This window comes from Pleurodeles waltl, chromosome 1_1, assembly GCF_031143425.1.
Source record: "Pleurodeles waltl isolate 20211129_DDA chromosome 1_1, aPleWal1.hap1.20221129, whole genome shotgun sequence".
NCBI lineage: Eukaryota > Metazoa > Chordata > Amphibia > Caudata > Salamandridae > Pleurodeles > Pleurodeles waltl.
The window spans coordinates 930,036,514-930,058,451 of record NC_090436.1 but is presented as its reverse complement, the minus strand read 5'-3'; positions in this window follow the sequence as shown (position 1 = coordinate 930,058,451).

The window sequence follows — 21,938 nt, the reverse complement described above, 5'->3', positions numbered from 1 at the left end:
TAAAATAGTCCTTTTCTTCATGATCTTTCTGCATGAAGGCATGCAAATATGGCCTTAATTTTATCAATACTGAAGTTTGCCAAAAGGACTTTACTCGGATTGACCTAGTTCTTAATACTGTAGTAGCTACAATACCTGCAACACACTACAGTAAAAGCTCTCTACCACTTTTACAAAGATAATTTCTATTGGACCAGAGCTCTGTTAGTGGTTATCAGCCAGGATCAAATCACTATAATTGATACACTGAGAGCCTGATCCCAAACAAATGCCCTGATTTCTGCCTTTGTAAATTCAACTGGAAAGCACATCTCCATAATCTGTGTTTATGTGCTTTTAAATTTCTCTGCATTCCAAAATGCTGCAAGGTTCAAATGATCAATTGAAAGTTCTAAAAGTATGCCACCCAGTACTGAAACTTTTCCCAGGTCACTTTATTATGATTCAAGAGTCCAGACCACTTTTCAAAGTGCTGAGCCCTGAAAACATTTGTTTTGTCTGATCCTTTAATTATTATAACAGTCTGATCATTGTCAAATGCACATGTTTTTCTTCTGCACTAAAAGGCCATAGCCAGGAATAATAGATATATTCCACAAATTCATAGTAAATATTTCATCGATTAATGTGACATGACAAAACAGTCAAGAAAATAATAAACATGCCATCTTCCTTTAGATGTTTACAGGTATTTGCCAAATTGACTTTGGGGTTCAACTTTGTAGTTCTGTATTTATTGTCTAAATGCTCTTTCATTGTCTTTGGAATTGAAGAATATAATTTGTAGAAACAATGTTCAAATCCAAGTAAGACTGCTAGGTGACAATGATGATGATGATATCACTTTTTAGTGTTTTTTACTTGACACATGTTCACACATCGAAGAGCTTTAGAATGCAACTACATCAATTCAAATAAAAAAGGATTAACACCTTTGCTGGAAGGCCTTTTCCGCCTTCAGTGCCAAGCATGGCTATTTGGGGTAGTTTGCTCTTAGGCTGTCATAACTTTTGTCCACATGAGCTATCCACGCCAAATGTGCTTCCTTTTCTTCCAACATCCTAGGGATTCTAAAGGTACCCAGAGTTTGTATGTTCCACTGAAGAAGACCATGAAATTAGCCAAAATACAGCTAAAATGTGTTTGTTTTTGGGAGAATGGGAAAAAAGTGCTGCAGAAGAAAGCAAGTGGGTTTTTCCCTGCAAATGGCATCAACAAAGGGTTTGCAGTGCTAAAATCAGCATTGTCCTAGCTTTCAGGAACAGGCAGACTTGAATCAGAAAACCAAATTTTTCAACACAAGTTTAGCATTTTACTGGGACATACCCCATTTTAATATTTATTTTTGTACTTTCAGCCTCCTTACAGTTTGTGACAGAAATGGGTGTGAAACCAATGGTGGATCCCAGACAGCTAAACATTTTTGAAAAGTAGACAAAATTCTCAATTCAGCTAGGAGTCATTTATGCAGATCCTTCAAGCCGGCACTTAGGAAAACTACTAAACCTGTGCATATTTGAAAAGTAGACACCTAGGGGAACCCAGTATGGGGTAACTTGTGGCACTCTCACCAGATTCTGTTACCCAGAATGCTTTGCAAACCTCAGAATTTGGCAAAAAAACACTTTTTCCTCACATTTTTGTGATGGAAAGTTCTGGAATCTGAGAGTAACTACAGACTTCTTTCAACCTAGCATTCCTCCTGACCTCCCAATAAAAATAGTACCTCACTTGTGTTGGTAGGGTTATTGCCCGCGACAGGAAATGCCCCAAAATACAACCTGAAAACATCACATTTTTCTAATGAAAACTGACCTGTTTTTTGTAAAGTGCCTAGCTGTGGACATGGCCTCTAGTTCAGCCAGCACATAGGGAAACCTAGCAAACCTATGTATTTATTAAAAGTAGACACCTAGGGGATTCCAGGATGGGGTGACTGTTACCCAGAATCCTTTGCAAACCTCAAAATGTGGCTAAAACACATTTTCCTCACATTTCAGTGTTACAAAGTTCTGTAATCTGAGGGCAGCCACAAACTTCCTTCCACCCAGCATTCCCCAACATCTCCCAATAAAAATGGCACCTCACGTTTGTGGGTAGGCCTATTGCCCGGGACAGGGAAGGGTCCAAAACATAACATGGACACATCAAAATTATCTATTACAAAACTACCTGTTGCTGCAAGCGAGGCAACTGCGTTTTTGTCCTGGGCTCAGCAGCCATCTAAGGAAATCTACCAAACCCAGACATTTCTGAAAACTAGACGCCCTAGGGAGTCCAGAGAGGTGTGACTTGTGTGGATCCCTCTGTGTTTTCTTACCCAGAATATATTTTCCTCACATATCTGTGTGGGATCACCGCACTGGCACAAATTTCCTACCACCCAACATTCCTCTTGGTCTCCTGATAAAAATGATACTTCATTTGTGTAGGTGGGCCACATGTCTGAGACAGAGAAGGGCCAAAAATTGAGAGGGAACTAAAGCGGATCAAAAAGGGCAGCTTGGAAAATAATATGTCTTTAGGCTGACAAGTGGGGCAAAATTTTCATTGGTACAGATGTGACAAAGCTGGGTGGTAGGATTTTTTTGGATTCCTATGGATTCCGGAAGGTTTTAACCCAAAAATGCAGGGAAAAAGTGTGATTTCAAGTAAAGTTGGAGGTTTGCAGGCCATTGTGGGTGAGAAAATGGTGTGGGGTGCATGTGAAGCACACCACTCTGGACTCACCAAGATGTTTAGTTTTCAGATGTGTCTATGTCTGATAGATTTTTCTAGGTGGCTGCGTCCCAAAGTCCAAAAAGTGCAGCCGCTCACCATTCCAAGTGGGACGATATTGGAAGTTAGCCAAGCTGTCTTGGCCCAAATGTAAAATCAAAACCCCAAATAATCAAATGTCCTCCTGCTTACCATTAGGGTCAGATCCCTTAGTTTGCAGGGGGTGCTGAAAGACTGTTACCCCCTACAGTTGGGGTGGGGGATCCTTGTCATGCCCATACTGGTTCACAGCCCCCGTCCCTCAATTTGTTTTAATTCCCTGGCATCTAGTAGGCTTTCTGCCACCCGGGTAGTGGATCGGGGGTAATTACCCATCTGCCTACCAGTGGGAAGAACAACTTTGTCCCCATTTATTTGGGGTAGGGGTAAGGCCATACCCCCACCCTCTTTAAAAAAAAAATCTTTTCTGGTGTCTTGTGGGCTTTCTGCCCCTTGGGGCACATGGGCCTTACACAAATAGGCTGATCTGATCCCACAGGGGCAGAAATGGCTATCAATAATGTGCCCCCATGGGGAGTGACACTTGCCCAAAGGGCCATCCCTTTATTCAAAACACACACGCCTGTCCCTGGTGCCTAAGTGGTTTCTACCCCCCTTGGGGCGAATGGGCCTAATAAAAATAGACCAAAATGATCAACAGTATTGTGCCCCCATGGGGAGCGACCCTTGCCCAAGGGGCTGCCACCCAAACAAAACACACACACAACAATCTCTGGTGCCTAAGTGGTTTCTGGTCCCCTTGAGGCAGATTGGTCTAATAATAGTAGGCCGATCTGCTCCCAAGAAGGGCAGAAATGGCATAATATAATATGCCTCCCCGGGAATCAACACTTGCCTAAAGGGTCGCTCCCCTTATGTAAAATAAAATAAAAATCCCTGATGTCTAGTGGTTTCTGACCTCATAAAAACAGGCTGATATGCCCGCAAGGGGGGCAGAAATAGCCTAAAATATTATTGCCCCCTGTGGGAACGACACTTGCCGAAGGGACCATTTCCCTCCTGTTGAAAAACAAAAAAGTAAAAGAACCCTGGTGTCAAGAGCTTTCTTCCCCCTTTGGAGGCTGATGGGCCTAATTAATATAGGCTGATCTGCCCCCAAGGGGGGGGGGCAGAAATGGCCCAAAAAAATGCCCACTTCGGGTGCGACCCTTGCCCAAGGGGCGGCTCCCCTTCCTTGTTTACCTAAGGTAAACAAAATCCCTGGTGTTTAGTGGGCATTCCAGAAGTACAATCTCTATACGATCGTCCTGCAGGAATGCTCGAAGAGACATGAAAAGGAATGAAAAAGCCTTTCCTTTTCTTTTCATGCCTCTCTGACCTCCCCTTCCTCTGTCCCGAGGAGAAACAAATCAGTTGGGGGCAACCTCTGATGAGGTCAGCGCGCGATTGAGCACTGACATCATTAGATATCACTAGGGGAATTTTGGGGTTGGCAGCAATTCCACTGCCATCCCCAACGTGTGGGTGGGTGACCCACAGGGGGAACACCAACGGACGTAACAGTTACCTCCTTGGCACAGCAGCACTGCAGCCCAGGATGTTACCATTACTTCAACGGCACCGAAGGGGTTAATAAAAAAAGATGGCTCTACAGAGTGACTTTACATTTTGCTAATGAAAGATCAGGCTTTATTCAGTCATGTTAGGAGTTTGAAAGTTACAATATTGAACTTCCATACTAGATAGTTGACAAGAGAAGGGAGAAGAATTGCAATACCATTCTCTTGAATGGATGAGACCGATTTGGCATTGGTTTAATGAGCTGCAGTTCACAATTTGGATTATCCCATAGTATTTTATAGATGTTCACTTTTTCAAACTTTTATCTGTGAAAAGGTCAGAAAGCAGTTCATCTTAAGTATCTTGCTGTTCCCTCAGGTATCAATCATCTTCATGATTCGGGGCATGCCTCCCTTTGACTGATTCTGCATATTAGGGTGTTCTTGTCTGTCAGGTTGGCCATGGGCCACAAATTAATGGGAGATCTGTTGGCTAAATAGCTGACCTTTGATAATTAATTAGAGTTGCAATCAAAACCAACTATCTTTCCCATTTAAATTTAGCAGCATTTCTTGATGTAACAACAAAAATGACAGGCCAGAGTACAATAACCTGTACAAAGAAACATACCTACACATATAAAACAGGGTTCCCCTCAACAAAATAGTGAAAACAGAACCCAACATAACAGCTGAATTACAATAAAATTGTATTGCAATAATGCAGCACAAAAATACAGCATCATAAAACAGCAAAAGAAAATGGCACAACCACGTCAAAATATCACAACATAAATGGGCACCAATGTTCTTGTCATACATTACTACCTCCAGAATCTTGCTTTTATTATTAAATGGTATTAAAAGGTATTTGCAGCAGGCAATCAACAAACCACCAAGGACTTAAAAAGCACCAACCAAAATGGTTTTTAATCCATCCTCATAATTTTTCTGGCTGACTGCTATTTAAGGGAGCAATTTGTCTCTCAGGCCTGGCTTTTACCTGGAAATCTTTTTATAGGCTTGGGCCCGATCACTTGCAAATTGTTTCATGTATAAAACTATAGCAAAGAACTTCCCTGCATATTTGACATGAAGTATGCTTCCAATATCTGGAAGAGCAAAACAAATGGATGTTAGATGCTACTGTGGCTGGAGTAACATTATGTACTGTGTTGTTGTTTAGGTTACCACCTTCAACTGTAGGTTGATAGACTATCTCTAGTGCCTAGTGTCTAAGAGTTAAATTGGAAAAAACTGTCAAAGTGTTGGTGTTTTATGCTTTATTTGAAGCTTATATGAAATATACAAACTAAATATAAATAAAAATGTCTAACTGGGCACCCATGAAACTGATAGTTTACGTCCTTGACATGCATGTTTAACATAATAAGAATCATTTAAACTGAGAGACTTATTAGGTGAGAGATTTAAATAAGAATGTATTTTTTTCCGTTCAGAATATTTTACTGAGATTAAGAAATACATTGCAATGAACATACAAATCAGTACCAAACAATGGTATGTAGTATGCATAATTAGGAATTCAACAGTAATGTATAGTATTACAATAGTAAAGTACAATTAATAATAATGTATTATTGACTATTGAAAGAAATAATGTATAAAAAAAAGTAAATGAATAAAAATAAGCAAAAGTGACAAAGCTACTTACATTTGTGTCAATGATATGAATAAGAACCTGAGGTGACATAAGTGAAAAGCAACATTTTATGTCAGACCATTCATTCAATTTTCAGCTGGGTTCTAAAAATGTTTTTCTTTGTGCATTATTTGAATATTATTAGCCGTATGGAGCCTATCACCTTGTCTTATAAATATAATCCAAGCCTGAAAACTATAAATGAATAGTAGTTTACTACAAAAATCTTCAATATTCTGTAACTCAAAAAATGCATCGACTATATACTTTAGATTCAATATAACCAAATTTACGAAATATGTTTAAACATAACTCTGTTTCAGGAATCTTTGAAACTGGTAGAGCATGAGGGAATGATTTAAGTAGTAGTGAGTTACATAATATTTCATACTAATTCAGAAAATGTTAAAACAAACGTCTTTTGAAGAACCAACAAATTAAAAAAGCATCTATTTGACTTCTGGTAGATAAATAAAATAATCCAGCATTAATGCATAATTTCCATAATTTACTTGTATAGCTTAGTCAATGGTCGAATTCAACCACAACAAGACCTTGCAGTAGTGTTTACTACTAATATAATATAAAGCATCTTAAAGCAAAATAGCCTGGTTGTGTCCTTAATATTGGGGGGTGGGTTTGAGCATACTTTTGTTGTTAGATGTGGTCAAGATCACTATTCATGGAAAAGGATGCAGCACATTTTCTTCTACTTTAATCCACGCAGGAGTAATCACTGATTTAGCTGTTTGAAACCACATAAACCTTTTCACTACAATAGAAAGAAGTATGATAAATATAAAAAACATGTAATCCTACTCTACAATTGTCATTAGTGTGTTGAAGTTGTGAATATCTTTTTTTGGTAGTTTTATTATTCAAAATGAAATTAGACAGTATTTTCTGTATTTCTTATGAATATGAAATAAAAAAACAATGGTAGCGTAGACTAATATATGTGGTTAATCTAATGAGTTCTTCCTCTTCAATTTAAATGAAGAGAGGAATAATGTTCACTTTTATTTTTTACTTTATGAATAATATATTCACTGTAGTGTTGCATAGTATCTGCAAAAAGTGCACCAATGTATTTAATTGTTTAACTGCTTAACCATATTTGGAGTACAATCTATATTTAAAGAGAATGTTCTCTCTTGTTTGATATTTAGAGTGTATCAACATCGTCTTGAATAATTACCACTTATATTGATCATCACAGATATAGAAGTCACCTGGTTTAAGATGAATAATTAAACATTACCCACATAAGCAGATGTTTCAGTGTTGATAATTTCAATAATAATACCTTTATTATATGGAGAGTTTCTAAGAAGATTGGGGAGAAGTTTGATAGCTGAAGGAGAAAGAAGGGTGGGTGCAGAACAACTTTTTGTAGTACCTCTGAGGTAGCGAAAGGTATTAAGTGACTAATACCTTTTCATGGCAGAAAAATGAACATAAAATACTTTAGCCTTGTTCTTATAATGTTAACCAAAATGATATAAATTCTGGGAGGGTAAGATGGTGGGCTGATCCCACAGCAGAGACTGGCTCCCCCTGTTAACCCACATGAGCATGAGCTGACCACAGAAAGACTGCCCAGCTTTGACCTGTAGTGCTCGGCATTACTCATGGCAGGCTGGTGAATGGCTTACCGGTGATTTTACTGACCACAGCTAAGATTCCACACATGTGGCAGTGGTACAGCCTGGGATGGTGTTTTTGTCCAGCATTGGCTCGTTGCTTCTCATGGGTTCTGCTTGGGGAATTTGCAGTACTTGCTGAGGCTGCCTGGCAGTAACATGATGCGGCCATATCACTGTGTGGTCCAAGGTGGGCATGGGGCCAGTAGCACAGCATGGACTCATCCTGAGTCAGACCAAGCAGAAACCATTGATAGCAGGCTACATATGCAGTGGACCACAGAGGATCATTGCATTTCAGAAGTTGGGCACTCGATACTCAAATTGCTGGGATCAAGCTTGGTTACCAGCTTGCTCCAAGCACAATCCAGTTAATCGCTTGCTGCTGGAGAAGAAGTCTCCCTGGTAAGCGCTTTAATAGTGGTGGGGATTATTTCATCCACTTCATCCGCTATTGCTAGTCCTTTGGAATGCAACATTGTACTGGAGGCAGGGGCCTCAGAATTTATTGAAGTGCAACATAGTAGCAACTCTCCACTGTCAGTGTCTCTGGGAATCTCAGTCCTGCTAAATCCCTTGGAGAAGGCAATCACTATAGCTACAGATTCTTAAATTTCAGCCCTGGTATTGAAATCAGAGTACAACGCTGTGAGTACTTGGGGCTTAGCTGAAGGTGTCATGGGGGAGACATGGGGCAGTGGATATTACAACATTGATGGGGGGGTCAACAACAACACGCTATCCTCACTGGTGAGCTCATTATTTGTCCAAGTTCACATGAATGATGCAGAACATGCTGATCTCATTGTTGGCTCTAACTCAGGGGCTATGGAGAAGGTTTCTCAGATGCCCTCGAAAAGACAGTAGTCCCTAAGGAGCCAGCGCAACCGTTGAAATTTGAAGGCAGCACCAAAGGGAACTCAACCAGGCAAGTGTCAGGCTGCATGGGGCAAGAACCGGACTGGCAGCACTAGTCTCAAGGGCAGCCCGTTACAAGACTGGCAATAACTAAGGGTGAAGTAAAAATTTTGATATCCACCTTGTCTGCTACTAATAGCGAGGCTCAATCTCCAGCTACGTTGGACACACAGCAGGTGACAGGGTTATCCTCTGCAGTGACACTTAAAAATGCTGGTCTAACCCTCAATGTAAGCCCTGCTATCAGCCCTAACTCCCCTGGTGGTGGTCATCCTCCTATTTACTCTATCTCCAGGGACTCCGATGTCTGTGAATGTGACTCGGAAACCATCTGTTTGGGCAATCTTCAGCTGTTACAGTTTTAGCGGGCTGAGACACAGAAGCACTATGCACAAGCCAGCACAGACAATGCAGCAATCTAGCAGTCATTAGCAGAGATCACCAGTAAAGTGACGGCTCTTTCAAAAGAAATGGCAGAGCTATAACAACGAGTCACTGGCACAGAAGAGATGTGAACAGCTACAGTAAAATCTATTGTGCTTCATGATCGCTAGTTGACCTTGGTGCAGTCTAAAATGGAGGATTTAGAAAATCATCAGAGGAGAAACAATTTGTGGGTGTTGGGAATACAAGATGGGAAGGATGGGGATGACCCCCGTCAGTATATAGTGCAGTTGTTTGGGAAGGCTTTCCATGGGCTCATGGACTGGGACATGGATTCACAGATCCAAAGGGTGCACCGTATGCCTCTAAATTGAGACATAAACAACACACCTTCTAACTCACGCTCAGAGCATCCTCGTTTTATTGTGTATGTAGGCAACCATCTGTTGAGACAGCCAATTTATAGGAAAGCTCGACCAGTTTTAACTGTGGCAGTGGGTGTTATGTTGTTTTTTGCTCATCCCGACCTCAGCAAGGCTACAATGGAAAAGTAATGGAGACTGCGCCAGCTGAACGAATTCCTGAGGGCAGTCGGAGTTTTCTTGCAGGAACAAGCAAGGCTCAAAATACTTCACAATGGGAGGACCCAGATATGTTTCATGCAACAAGATGAAATGTTGGTTCTCAGTAATCTCGAAAGGTAAACAAAGTGACAAAGATGTGGACTAGCATAATACATGTGTTGGATATAGCTGTTCTGAGCATTCTTATTAATATTCTGGGTCTGGGCTTTTGTGTTTTTTTCCACTGGGCTTATGTATCACATGGCAATCTAGGTGTTCAGCGGGTGCTCAAGGGGCATGGAGAGGCTGTCTCTCATGACTGTTCTGGGTCATCAATACTCTGCGGGTGGGGATGATTCCCCTTGCCAGAGATGGGGTGGGTCCATGTTGCTGGCCAGTGCTTGCTGTGGGCGGGGTTGGGGGAGGGGCCGGGCATATGTTCATGACATGTGGGTGAAACTTCTGTACAGGTCAGATTGGAGGGTCAGGTGGGGTGAAATTAGTCAGGTTAATCATTTAATTAGCAGTTGCAAAATGAGCTGGCAATACTGGAGGTCCACAAAGGCATTGCTCTTACTTTTGTGATGGGCTTGATGCTTGAGATTGTACAATATTAATAGATTATGATTAGATTTAATTGCATGTGCTGGAATGTATCTGGCTTGAACTCCTCCAATAAACGGCAGATGGTATGAGAGGAGATTAGGATGCATAACCCACATATAATATAGTTAACAGAAACTCATCTGGCCTACAAAGATCACCATCTATTTAAACAGCTTGGCTACAATGTTTTTGTAAGCACGTCTCAAACCACTCCTACATGAGGGGTGGCTATATTGGTCATGAAAAGCTCAGAGTTTAACTCCCTGAGGACTGCTTCTGATACTAGGGGTAGATGGGGGATTGCCCAGCTCATGGTGAGTGGCCAGAAACTAGTAATCTGTGTTGTTTATGGGTCAAATATAGATAACTCTGAGATGTTCAATATGCTCTGCTTGGATCTATTAGATTGGTCAGGTGAAATACAGTTAATGGGAAATTTTAATTGTGTAATGGATTATACCATAGATTCCTCAGGCTGCATGGGCTTGTTAATGTCTGGAGGACACTATGGGGGTTATTCTAACTTTGGAGGAGTGTTAATCCGTCCCAAAAGTGACGGTAAAGTGACGGATATACCACCAGCCGTATTACGAGTTCCATAGGATATAATGGACTTGTAATACGGCTGGTGGTAAATCCGTCATTTTTCCGTCACTTTTGGGACGGATTAACACCTCCTCCAAAGTTAGAATAACCCCCTTTATCATTCTATAGTGGGTCACATGTTCTGTTCACATCTACATAGACATTACTCTAGGATAAATATGATATTTATCAAAAGGGACCTTCTGGGAGACGTAGAAATGAAGGTATGCCCTGAGGTATTGTCTGACCACAAACCTATATTATATTTATTAACTTACTAGTGGTGGCCAGGCGTTGGTACCAGTTTTTGTTCCTGCGACATTTGCTTGCTAACCCTGATTACTGCAAGGTTTTGGCAAATGCTCTTGTTGGATTTTTGGGGGTAAACACAGGCACAGGTTTTCCACTTGTGGTGTGGGACACAATGAAAGCTTACATTAGGGGGATCACAACACAGTTTATACATACCCAAAATAGGGACATGCAAATAACCAGCTTCCTCAGGCAATTTTTCAATTGAAATCTCTGAAGCATCAGCTATTAGATCTAAGAGCCCCGATGAGGGAGCTTTTCTTGTCCAACTTATAAATAGACGATCTCAGATGCCTCAACATTTCAGGGAGAGAGTGGCTGCCAGCTATTCTAAAAACAAGGCATTGCAATAAAAGTATGGGAAACAGGTTGGTCGAGTTTTGTCCTATTAGATCTCAGTTAGAAAGTTCAGATGTTTTATTGAGCATATCAAAGACAGTGATGGATCTGTACATACTCTCCCCATAGCCATCATGGAGCAGTTTTCTGTATTTTATTAGTAACTATACAGCCAACCCCAAATTCCATGCACAGCAGATCTTATGTCTTATGTTCAGGGTAGTAAGCTGCCAAAACTGAAGGAATCACAGGTGTCACTTTAACAAATTTACTTCACTGCTGGGGAACTAGAAGCTGCCCTCATAGCTCTGCCTTTGGGCAAAGCAGCAGGGGAAGATTCAATCTCGTTGGAGTTTTACAAAACATTTAAGGAGATTATAACACACCCATTGTTAAGGGTAAGGAAGTGTATCAATAAGGTTGGCAAAATGCCAGTACTTGGAACATGACTAAAACCAGGGTATTTGTGAAGAAGGGCAAACCTCCAGGAGAGATGGGCTTATATTGACCCATATCTCTTATTAATGCTAATGCAAAGATCTGTGCTAAGGTCTTAGCTACTCATATCACCCCTGTTATACCACATTTAGGCCCTGATTTAAGAGGGCCCAGCACCACGTTAGAGCCACCTTAGCATCATTGTTTTTACACTAACGTAGCACTAATGTGGCCTTTTCCCTATGCCATATTTACAAAGTGGTGCAAAGCATGCATTGTACAACTTTGTAACCCTTTGCACTACATTAGGCATGAGCCATACATAATGTATGGAAAGGGGGCATGCCCTTGTTAGGGGCTGGTGAAAAATGGCACAAAGAATTCTTTGAGATTTCTTTGTGTCATTTTTTTCAGCACTTTTAACATCTGCTCAGAGCAGGCCTCAAAAGGGGGCACACCAATTTTTACAATGGGGCCCGCTGTACAGTTCACTGGTTAGTGCCAAAATTTTGGCGCTAACCCTGAACAGTACATCAATAGCATAAAGAATGTTGACGCTATTGCCCCCTACCCTGTGCCATGGTGCACCATATCTTGGATACTGCACACACATGGCAGTGTTAGGAGGTCCCTATGGGGCACAAATCTACCCCTTAGCCTCAAAACAATAGCCTGGCAGAGATACCACTAGTCATATTGATTCATTAATTGCTACTTTAGATTAGACCTGAGGGGAGTGCGTAGAGTCGTGCTATGTGGAACTCCACATTGTAATAAAAAACCTCTGCAGCGATACGTGGAGTTACGCTGGCTGGCGGAGTTTCCTGTCGCACATGTTCATGGAGTGTTTTATGTCAAATGCAATGCGGAGTGCGTTCTCACGTTCAAAATCTCACGCAAATGACACCATGCGGTTCGCATGCACTTCTTGTTTTTTATTTTTTTATGGTCTGGGCCTGTTTTTTCATCCCTTAATAATCTTTTCAAGTCTCCATTCTCCTAATTATTCTGCCCCTAATTTTTATTTATTGTATTAATGTGTCTTTTTTGGGCCTGTGTATTTTTATGATTTTTCCATTTCTTTTGTGCTCTTTGTGACTTTTTGAATTTTGTTTATTTTTTCTTTATTTCCTTAGTTATTCTTATTTCTTCCTGCCTCCCTCTCTTCTCCTGCTGTTCCTTTTCTTCACTCCATCACCCAGCGCCATTGCAGAGCAGGGCAGCACCAGCGAACAGGAGAGCAGCAGCACCTGGCCCCCCTGGACAGCCAGCAGTAGCCATCTACTTTGTGGGTGGCAGCACCACCAAGGGGAGTATACCCGGCCATTCTTTTGTGAGGTGGAGGTGGCAGCACTGGTTTCTTACATGCAGCACCACCGCCTCTCCATGCTTGCAGGAGGCAACATTCCTGACAAAAGTTACCCTCTTCGGGAGAGCCGGCTGCATTGGGGGAGGGTGCATAGGTGTGTTTGGTGTACTATACAGGTTGAGCCTACTGCCCAGCTGACACAATGCTGGGATGGAGAACCTGCTTGACCTGTTAGGTGTCGATATTCTAGGGCTTGGTGAGCATTAATTATATTATTTGTTTTGTTTGTGTTCTACAATGCTAACTTTGTTTTTGGAATAGCATGCTGCTTACACTCAGAGATAAGTTACGTTTAGTTTAATTTAAGAATATAATTATGCGATCCAGTTTGAGCTAGGCAGTTGATCAGCATTACCTATTCATATTCATCTTTGTTTGCTTTGACTGATTAATTAGGAAGCAATTGCAATACCAACTACTCTGTCTTCCTGTCACCATACTGAATTAGTGATATCAGTGAGTTAGCATTCTCTGTGACTTTCTTTATGTAGCTCGTACAGTCCTATGCAATTTCACAGTCATGTGTAGTATTAGTTTGCATTGATGCATGGCGAAAAAAGGAACTGAGTTGGTCTATCAAGAGGGTTGAGACATGAGAATAGAATAAAACGGCATTCATTGCAATGCATTAGTTCCAAATATAGTTTTTGTGAAGGAAATTTGGAATAGGGATTTTAGAAGTATAGCCAACTCAACGATAGTCGATCATAGTAGTACCATAGGTGATATGATTTTGATAAATACGTTACTGCGTTTGCCTCTTATAACAATTTTGAGGAGATTAACTGTACCACTTATCTAATTTTTTAAATCTTCTTTTCTTACATCAGCACCCAAGGGCAAGAAGAGGAGCACCACAGAGGTGGGTCCAGCAGGGTAGGCGCTGACCACCAGTGCTGAGGGCTCTATTCATCATAGTAAGTCCTATTTATTATTATTATTATTATTATTATTATTATCATCATCATCATCATCAGTCATTATTATTATTACCACAATTATTATTATTATTATTGTTATTATCATTATTATTATTTCCATAACTTTTACCTCTGCCCAATATTAAACTACACTCACTTTAGCCAAGTTTTCTTTTTTATACTATCTATTTTTTTCCAACTCCACTATCCAACTTTTCTTTAGTACCTTTTATCCCTACATTGTCTTTTATTCCTGTCTTCCTTTGACCATTTTTATTCCACCTCTTCATTGTGCTTCAATAATTTGGAGTCATCATCATCATAGGCTGTAGCTCTACCCCTCCAAAATGCAAAGATTTTGGTTGGCTTGACTACCTGGCTTTCCTAACAATGTGAAACAACAAAATGTCCCGAGTGATGTTTAGGATAGAAGATACTACAGTGCTAACTGAACTGTAGTGATGTATTGTGGTTGCATTTTTTTGATTATAAAATTAAGGGGTGATGTACCTGACATCTAAATACGGCATAATGTTTTTTTCTAGCCACACCAATCGTGACAATCTGTGGAACCGGCTCAATTTCTGCTGTAGGAGCAGATGGAGCAGGGGGTGAAGCACCAGCATGGACGGGCAGTGGTAAGTCATATTGCATGCGTATTTATAATTACTATTACTCACAAGCTACAATGGTGTTGTTGTGATCGTGAACCCCTCCGCATTGTAAGCTACAGGGGTGGTTGTGTTACTTATGGCCTCTTCCATCAGCAACTCCTCAAAAGCACACATAGGGCCTCACTATGAGTTTGGTGTTTTTTTTGGAAGGCCGCCGCAGTGATGGCCACCAAAGGACAGCCATGTTGGTGGTAATCTGACTGCCGCATTACGACTCACACTGTGAAGACGGCCAAAACAGCCACAAATATGACACCATCAGGACATTGGAAGGTGGGAAAAAGGCAGTTCTACCACAAGCACTGCCATGCTGACACAATTCCAGCCACCAGAGTATGATCCATAAATCAGCACAGCGATTCTAACACAGTGGAAAACCATTGGCAATGAGAACTGCTGCGCTCAGAATCTACTACTGTCAGAACACAAAACCACATTGGATAGTCTGAACATCCCACACAGGACACACATTCACACACCTGATACACCTACTCACTTCACAATATAACACCCCAACCAGCACACACAAAACTGCACTACCAACACAAAGCACACATAATGACCACACACGCACCACAAGCGTCCATCACCCACCATGTACCTCCCGCACCCATCAGTCACCTTACACTGCTCCATTACACACACAACACTCCTGTAAACAACCACTACCATATCCTCACAAAAGCACCCACTGTTCACAGATGACAAATTGAGGGACATGGTGGATGAAATCATCAGAGTAGAGCCACAACTGTTTGCAGCACAAGTACAGCAAACCTCAATTGCCAGGAAATTGAGTTGTGGCAGAGAATAGTCAACAGGGTCAACTTAGTAGGCAACCATCCACACACAAAGGAGGACATCAGGAAGAGGTGGAATGACCTTGGGGGGAAGGTGTGTTCCATGGCATCCATGACACCAGACAGCAGTGTACAACTTTGACGGTGGGCCCCCAACTCCTCCTCCACAATTCACATCTTGGGAGGAGAAGGTCTTAAACATCCTGCAAGCCGAGGGCCTGACTGGAATACCTGGTGGACTGGACTCTGTTAAGTGTGCACCACCCACATGTCACACAACTGTCAAGTACTGCATGCTTCCTCACCACCCAAATACTCCCCAATGTACTCCATGTCTCACTACACATCCCACCTATTCACCTAATGCTTCTCTCCTTCATGCCACACCTCCACCCAGCCCAAATGCCCACACAGCCCTTGGCAAAGGCACACCTACTATGGGCTGAAACTAACACTACAACTTTCACAATGCACAAGCCCATCTACCTGTATAACTGGAATGCGCACATCACATCACATCCCTTGCATGAATACCTACTCCACTAGACTTACTAACTAGATGTTATGACGGAGGACCACTACATGGAAATGACAGAAATGCAATGGAAAACACAATGCCAAACAAGGCTAAACACAGCTGCAGCACTGTGACAAATCCAATTGGTAACTAATTAGGATCCACAACCCAGAAAGTCAGCCACCATGGTATGGAATGTCAGATGGTAGACTCCATGCACATGCACAGCATGCACAGACAGCTGATTTAAGTTTGCATACTCCCATAAGCTCCTTCCACTGGGACACCATGCTGCTATGTCCAGCCTCCTAGCAATCAAAACTACCAGGGCTGAATTACTATTAGATAATAGTGCCGAACAGTCATGCGCACTATTATAAGTAGCCAACCACATAGCCAGATGTACCAAACCTGATTCACACCTACCTAAATGGAGTATGCAACACATGTCAGACTCCACTACCTAACAAAAATTGTATGCTGTGCAGCATCTGTCATTGCCATTGCTGGGGATCATGTCAAGCCACTGAATGCAAATTAGAAAGAGAGAAACAAAAACATCTTCAATATGTAACTGCCTCTCTCACTCCATCCACAGGTACCCCTGCCAGTACCGCCATGGAGAGAATAACAAAGACTGCCAGCTCACCACACGATGAAGGCCCCATTGAGGACAACAACCCTGAATATCTAGACACTAATGACCTACCAGGCCCATCTGGGACACCTGGTCAGTCTACCACTCCCTGCCTTGCCCTGCCCACAACAATCCTCCCAAACCAAGTAGCCTCAACATCACAGCCTACCCTTCACCCCAAACGTGTGTCCCAAGGACAGATCAAATTATCATGTGCCCCACAGTACAGGGACCTGAGCCAAATCCTCACACCTCAGACAATGAAGGTCCTGCAAACACTGGGAGTAGGTACATCATGCCAGAGGCACAGGCATATGGGGGCAGGGGGTGTGGGAGGGAAGCTGTGGGCCATAGAATGGGGCCTCCAGGGGACTCAACTGACCAGGCTACCATCTCCCAAGTCCTGGGAGCATACCAACAATCTCAGGACATGATGGGCCAGATCATAACCATGTTGGGGGAAAACCAAAGGCTGCAGAGGTATACCACCAGGAGGTCATGCAGCAGTGGCAGGCACACAATTCCACTATGGCCGCCATTGCAGGGGTGTTGAGGGATATCAACACCACCCTGCATGCTTTCTCCACCCACCAGCAGGCCCCTTCCACTAGCAATATAACATCAGACCCAACAACATCAGAGATAGCTAGAGGAATGGAGGACCTGCCAGTGGAAACACAGCTCTTAGACACCGCTCCCACTGTAGCTGATGGAACCCCACCCCGCAAACGTGAACATGCATCCAGACATCCAGCTGAAGCAGCTGGCAAGGCCACACCCACTGCCTGAAGTGACCCTCACCTGATTTTCCTTCCATGTGTGCCACTGAGACACCATGTTGAATATTCAATGACATCACTCCATCTTCCCATCGGCAATTGGACAGTGGACCTGTGCAACCAACAGCAGTAACACCTACTCTGATGATTTAATCTACCATGACCCCACTCATCACCTCTAGGACAATGTTTGCACCATATATGTATGTTGCCATTTCTATATTTGCATAATAAACACCAATGGGACACAACTACTGCATGAGTGTATTCATTACAACACCAAAAAAAGTCATCAGTACCATATGTGAGATGGACAGGAGAGGGAGGCATGTTCAGCAGGAGAGCACATTATATAAGATATGTTCCAGGACACATGTCAGACAATCGCAATCTTGAGCCACATAAGAGAATAGTCAGCATGCAAACCTGCAAGAGGACAATATCAGAGAGCACCATCAGTACCATCAGGATGAAAGGCATGGAGCCAAACAGAGCACATACGCAGCATATAGAGGTCGTCCAAGTGTAGAATACCACCTAACCAGGGTCCACCAGAGATAACCTATACAACACCAGTTACAGAGCATCCATCATTTAGAACTGTAGCTTACAACTGTATTGTACAACTCTCAATCCTATAATCATTCAGCCATGGCCAGTGACTATAAAAGCCAAAGTCATAGGTAGCAAAGGCACATTTATTCATACCACATTCAGTAGCTGGAATAACATGACTACAGGAGAATTCTGCACACTTTGCTCATTACTGGTCAGTACATGTTAGATTAAAATCAAGGACACTTCAGTGGGTACAGTTGTTAGATATAAGAAATAGTTACTGTGCGCATGGCTAACAATATCTCTGCTCCCCAACACACACATAGGGATAGGACCACATTGCACTGCTACTGATGAGTTCACTCTGGCGGACTACTGTCTGCATGTTCTGTGGACATACAACACTTGACAAACCAAAATTACAATACGGGTTTGTCACTGGAAGTACTGATTGATGAGCTCAGTTATATAGTTAGCTGCACCTCCTCCTCATCACTTGCCATCTCAGCATTACCAGCCATTGGTCCAGCTGCCTCACACTCATCAGCTAGCAATGATGTCTGGCTCTCAGGGCTAGATTGTGGAGCATGTAGCAGGCCACTACTATCTGGCATATCTTTTGGAGTGAGTAGAGGAGGGCACCTCAAGATAAGTCCAGGCACCTGAATCTGGCTTTCAGGAGGCCAAATGTCCTTTCTATTACATTGCTCGTCCTCCTGTGGCCTTCATTGAAATGGTCATCCCCATCCGTGGCACAGTACCTCACTGGTGTCAGCTGCCAGTTAAGGTTAGGATAGCCAGAGTCACCTGTGTGAACAAATGTAGGACCTTTGACATAACAGGTACAGCAACACGAAAGAATATGATGCAACTAGAATGAACCACATTCACATGGATACATAGATACAGCCAGGACCTCTGTGTGTGTAGTTGTGCCATCATTTGTGGGACATTGCTGTTCCTCAAAATGAAGGAGTCATGTACAGATCCAGGAAACCTGGCTGTCACCTGTGATATGTACTGGTCTGCCAGACACACCAGCTGAACGTTAAGGGAGTGGCAGTTTTTCCTGTTCCTTTACACATGTTCATTGGCACTGGGAGGCACCAGAGCTATATGGGGACCATCAATGGCCCCTATCTCATAAGGGATGTGTCCCTTATCATAAAGGTCTGCCTTCACATGGGCCAAATTTGCATGTTGGGGGAATCTGATGTAGCTGACCATGTGTTTCAACAATGCACACAGTATATCCTTCAAAACTAGACTGAACATTGGCTGTGACATCCCTGTTGCCAAACCCACTGAAAGTCTAAAGAAAGTGCAGCACTGACAGGACCTGTACTGTGAGAGGGATAAAATAGGGATTCCGTATGGCTGGTAACAGATCAGGCTCCAACTGTGTACATAGATCTATAACGGTCTGACAATACAGAATATAGGTTAGTATGATATGCCTGTCCTCCAGGGTTGCCTGGTCAACTAGTGGACGGTACACTGGTGGTTGTCTTATTCTCCTTATGGCATCAAATCTAGGTGGAGACGAGAGAATATACAATGAGAAAAGCACTTGACACATGTCAGCTGAATATTCATAAATTAGCGCACACCTAACATCGCCGGACATGCATAGCATTGCAGACATATACAAAAATGGGCATGCAGAGATGCTTTGGACATCAGCCTTGCAGTCCAATGCTGAACGTGCAAGTTGTTTCAGACACATGTCACATGTGTCAGCACTACCATGATGGCACAAACTGAGCCTACTCCCCAATTTGTCCTAATATGCATGCGCGCACATTAATTGGTATATCAGTGCATGAGATGTGAGAGTCCTGCAGCACTGGACAGATGGAAGTGACCTAACTCCACCGGTGTATATCATCATGTCAGTAGGCAGTTGCTACAGCCGTGCAACTCGTCATTGGTGAACATTGCTGCCTATGGAGGATTGGGGCCAATGGCGATGCCCGCTGACGGTCACGGTCGTGTACGCAGTGGCTATGACCATCATTCTCTGCAGACTTCTTACTTGACTCTTGACACTGTTGCCAGCAAGACCTCCATGACCCGAGTTGCTGTGTACTGTCTCTGGGAGCCATCATGCCATGTCCTGCAGGTGATAGGGCTGGGGCTCCAGAAGAGCGGAGAAGCTTGTGGATGGGGTCCTACCCCTGTATGAACAGCAATATGTGGCACCAGAGGAACATGTGAGCCCAATGCCATAGTCATGTGTGATAGGGGTATGTGTGACGGTGTATGTGGTAACTGTACCGGTGAGTGTTTACAAATGCCAGCAGAGGGCATGTTGTGAAGACGTGTGGGCAGTGAGGATGGGTATTTGTGGGCACTTGGTGAGTCTGAAGTGTCTAGGCCTCTCCTGTTAGTATGGTGTCAGTCTACATGACCTTCTCCTTTCGTATGCGTCATCCATGTAGGTGAATGCCCATCAGAAGAAAGGGATCTGGCGTGCCATCTCCAAAGAAGGTCCGTAGACAGAGGAGCACCCATTGTCCCAAGCAGTGGGAGGAGCTGAGATGCTGTGCCCAGAAGATCGCAGAGGCCCAGTTAGGGATGTCCTCTCTACGAGGGTGGGCTGCCCATCGGACCCAGACCTCCTTAATGGCCTGCATATTGGCGGTGGCCTACCCTGGCGTGGATGGGCATTTGAGGGCAGCACAGCAGCCACACGGTTGTTATTAATGACTGTAACCTGGGTCTTACATAGAGTTTATGGGATTAGTCACCTCAATCTAGCTATGGTGACAATGTAGTCAATGCGACATGAAAATTGACTCATGGGTAACGGGTAGTTACCACCCGGCCTGAGCATTACTTGGAGATGGTTTGTTGTTAGTGGATGTACTTCTCCCATATCCAGTGTTCTCCATGTCTGCATTGTAGAGATAGTCTCATCAGTTTTGCACGTGTGCCTCCCTCCTGCTTTTACTATGGATGTGAGCTTATGTGCCACCCTAGCAATTGATTATTACCTCCTCCATCCCTCATTAGGGCATTTGTGGTTTAAGGTATCAGTTATATCCCATCTGTATATGCAAAAGTGTGACTCTGCTTTCACAATAGGGACTATAGTCATCAGGTACTGGTAATAGTGTAGACTCTACGTGAGTCAGCAATCACTGATCCACCACATATGTGGTTTGGGTATGACTGGAATAATGGCTTGACAGTTGTGTTGCCATATATTGGTAATCTGCTACCCATTGGATATGTGAAGGTTTGAATGGGAGACTTATTAGTATTGTAAGTTAGAAATGGTCTGATTGCAAATATCACGCAATTCTAAGTGCTAGAATTGTGGGGATGAAACCTTCAACAACATTTTGTTGTACTAGAGGTGGTAAATGCCTAGACAGACCCCTTCATTCACAATGTGAAATCGGTGTTTGCCAATGCCCTAGTTGTTGCAGTGCCCAATTAGCTCATTATCTGCCTACATCATGTCCCAATTGTTACTTGGGGGCACATCTGATGACGAGTGAACATGTCAGCTAGCCTTGGCCTGTCACGGTTTCAGGTGGGTCTGATCAGGACTCTGGTTGGGACACCCCTTGAGGTCACCGAATATCCTAAAGAGGTAGTGTACTGGGACAGAAGAGCAGCTAAAGGCATACACGGAAAGGACAGCTATGGACAGGCACAGGGAACAAGAAAGTAAAAGCAGAGCAACCCTTGTGTGAACAAACAGGTAACTGATTACTAATGGACAAACATGCTGGGGTTGTACACAGAGTAGGGCGCAGAACCTCCCACAGTGACAGGGAATGTCAATGCCTCTGTGCACTTTTCTCTTACAGATAGTCACCCTGCCAGCCCCATAGAAAGGAGGCAGCAGAAGTGATTCTGTCTCTGGACCCCAAAGCACATACAAGGATAGTACTTAGATACACAAGACACGCTCTTTTGGTGCCAGCTGGAAACACAGTGGCAAT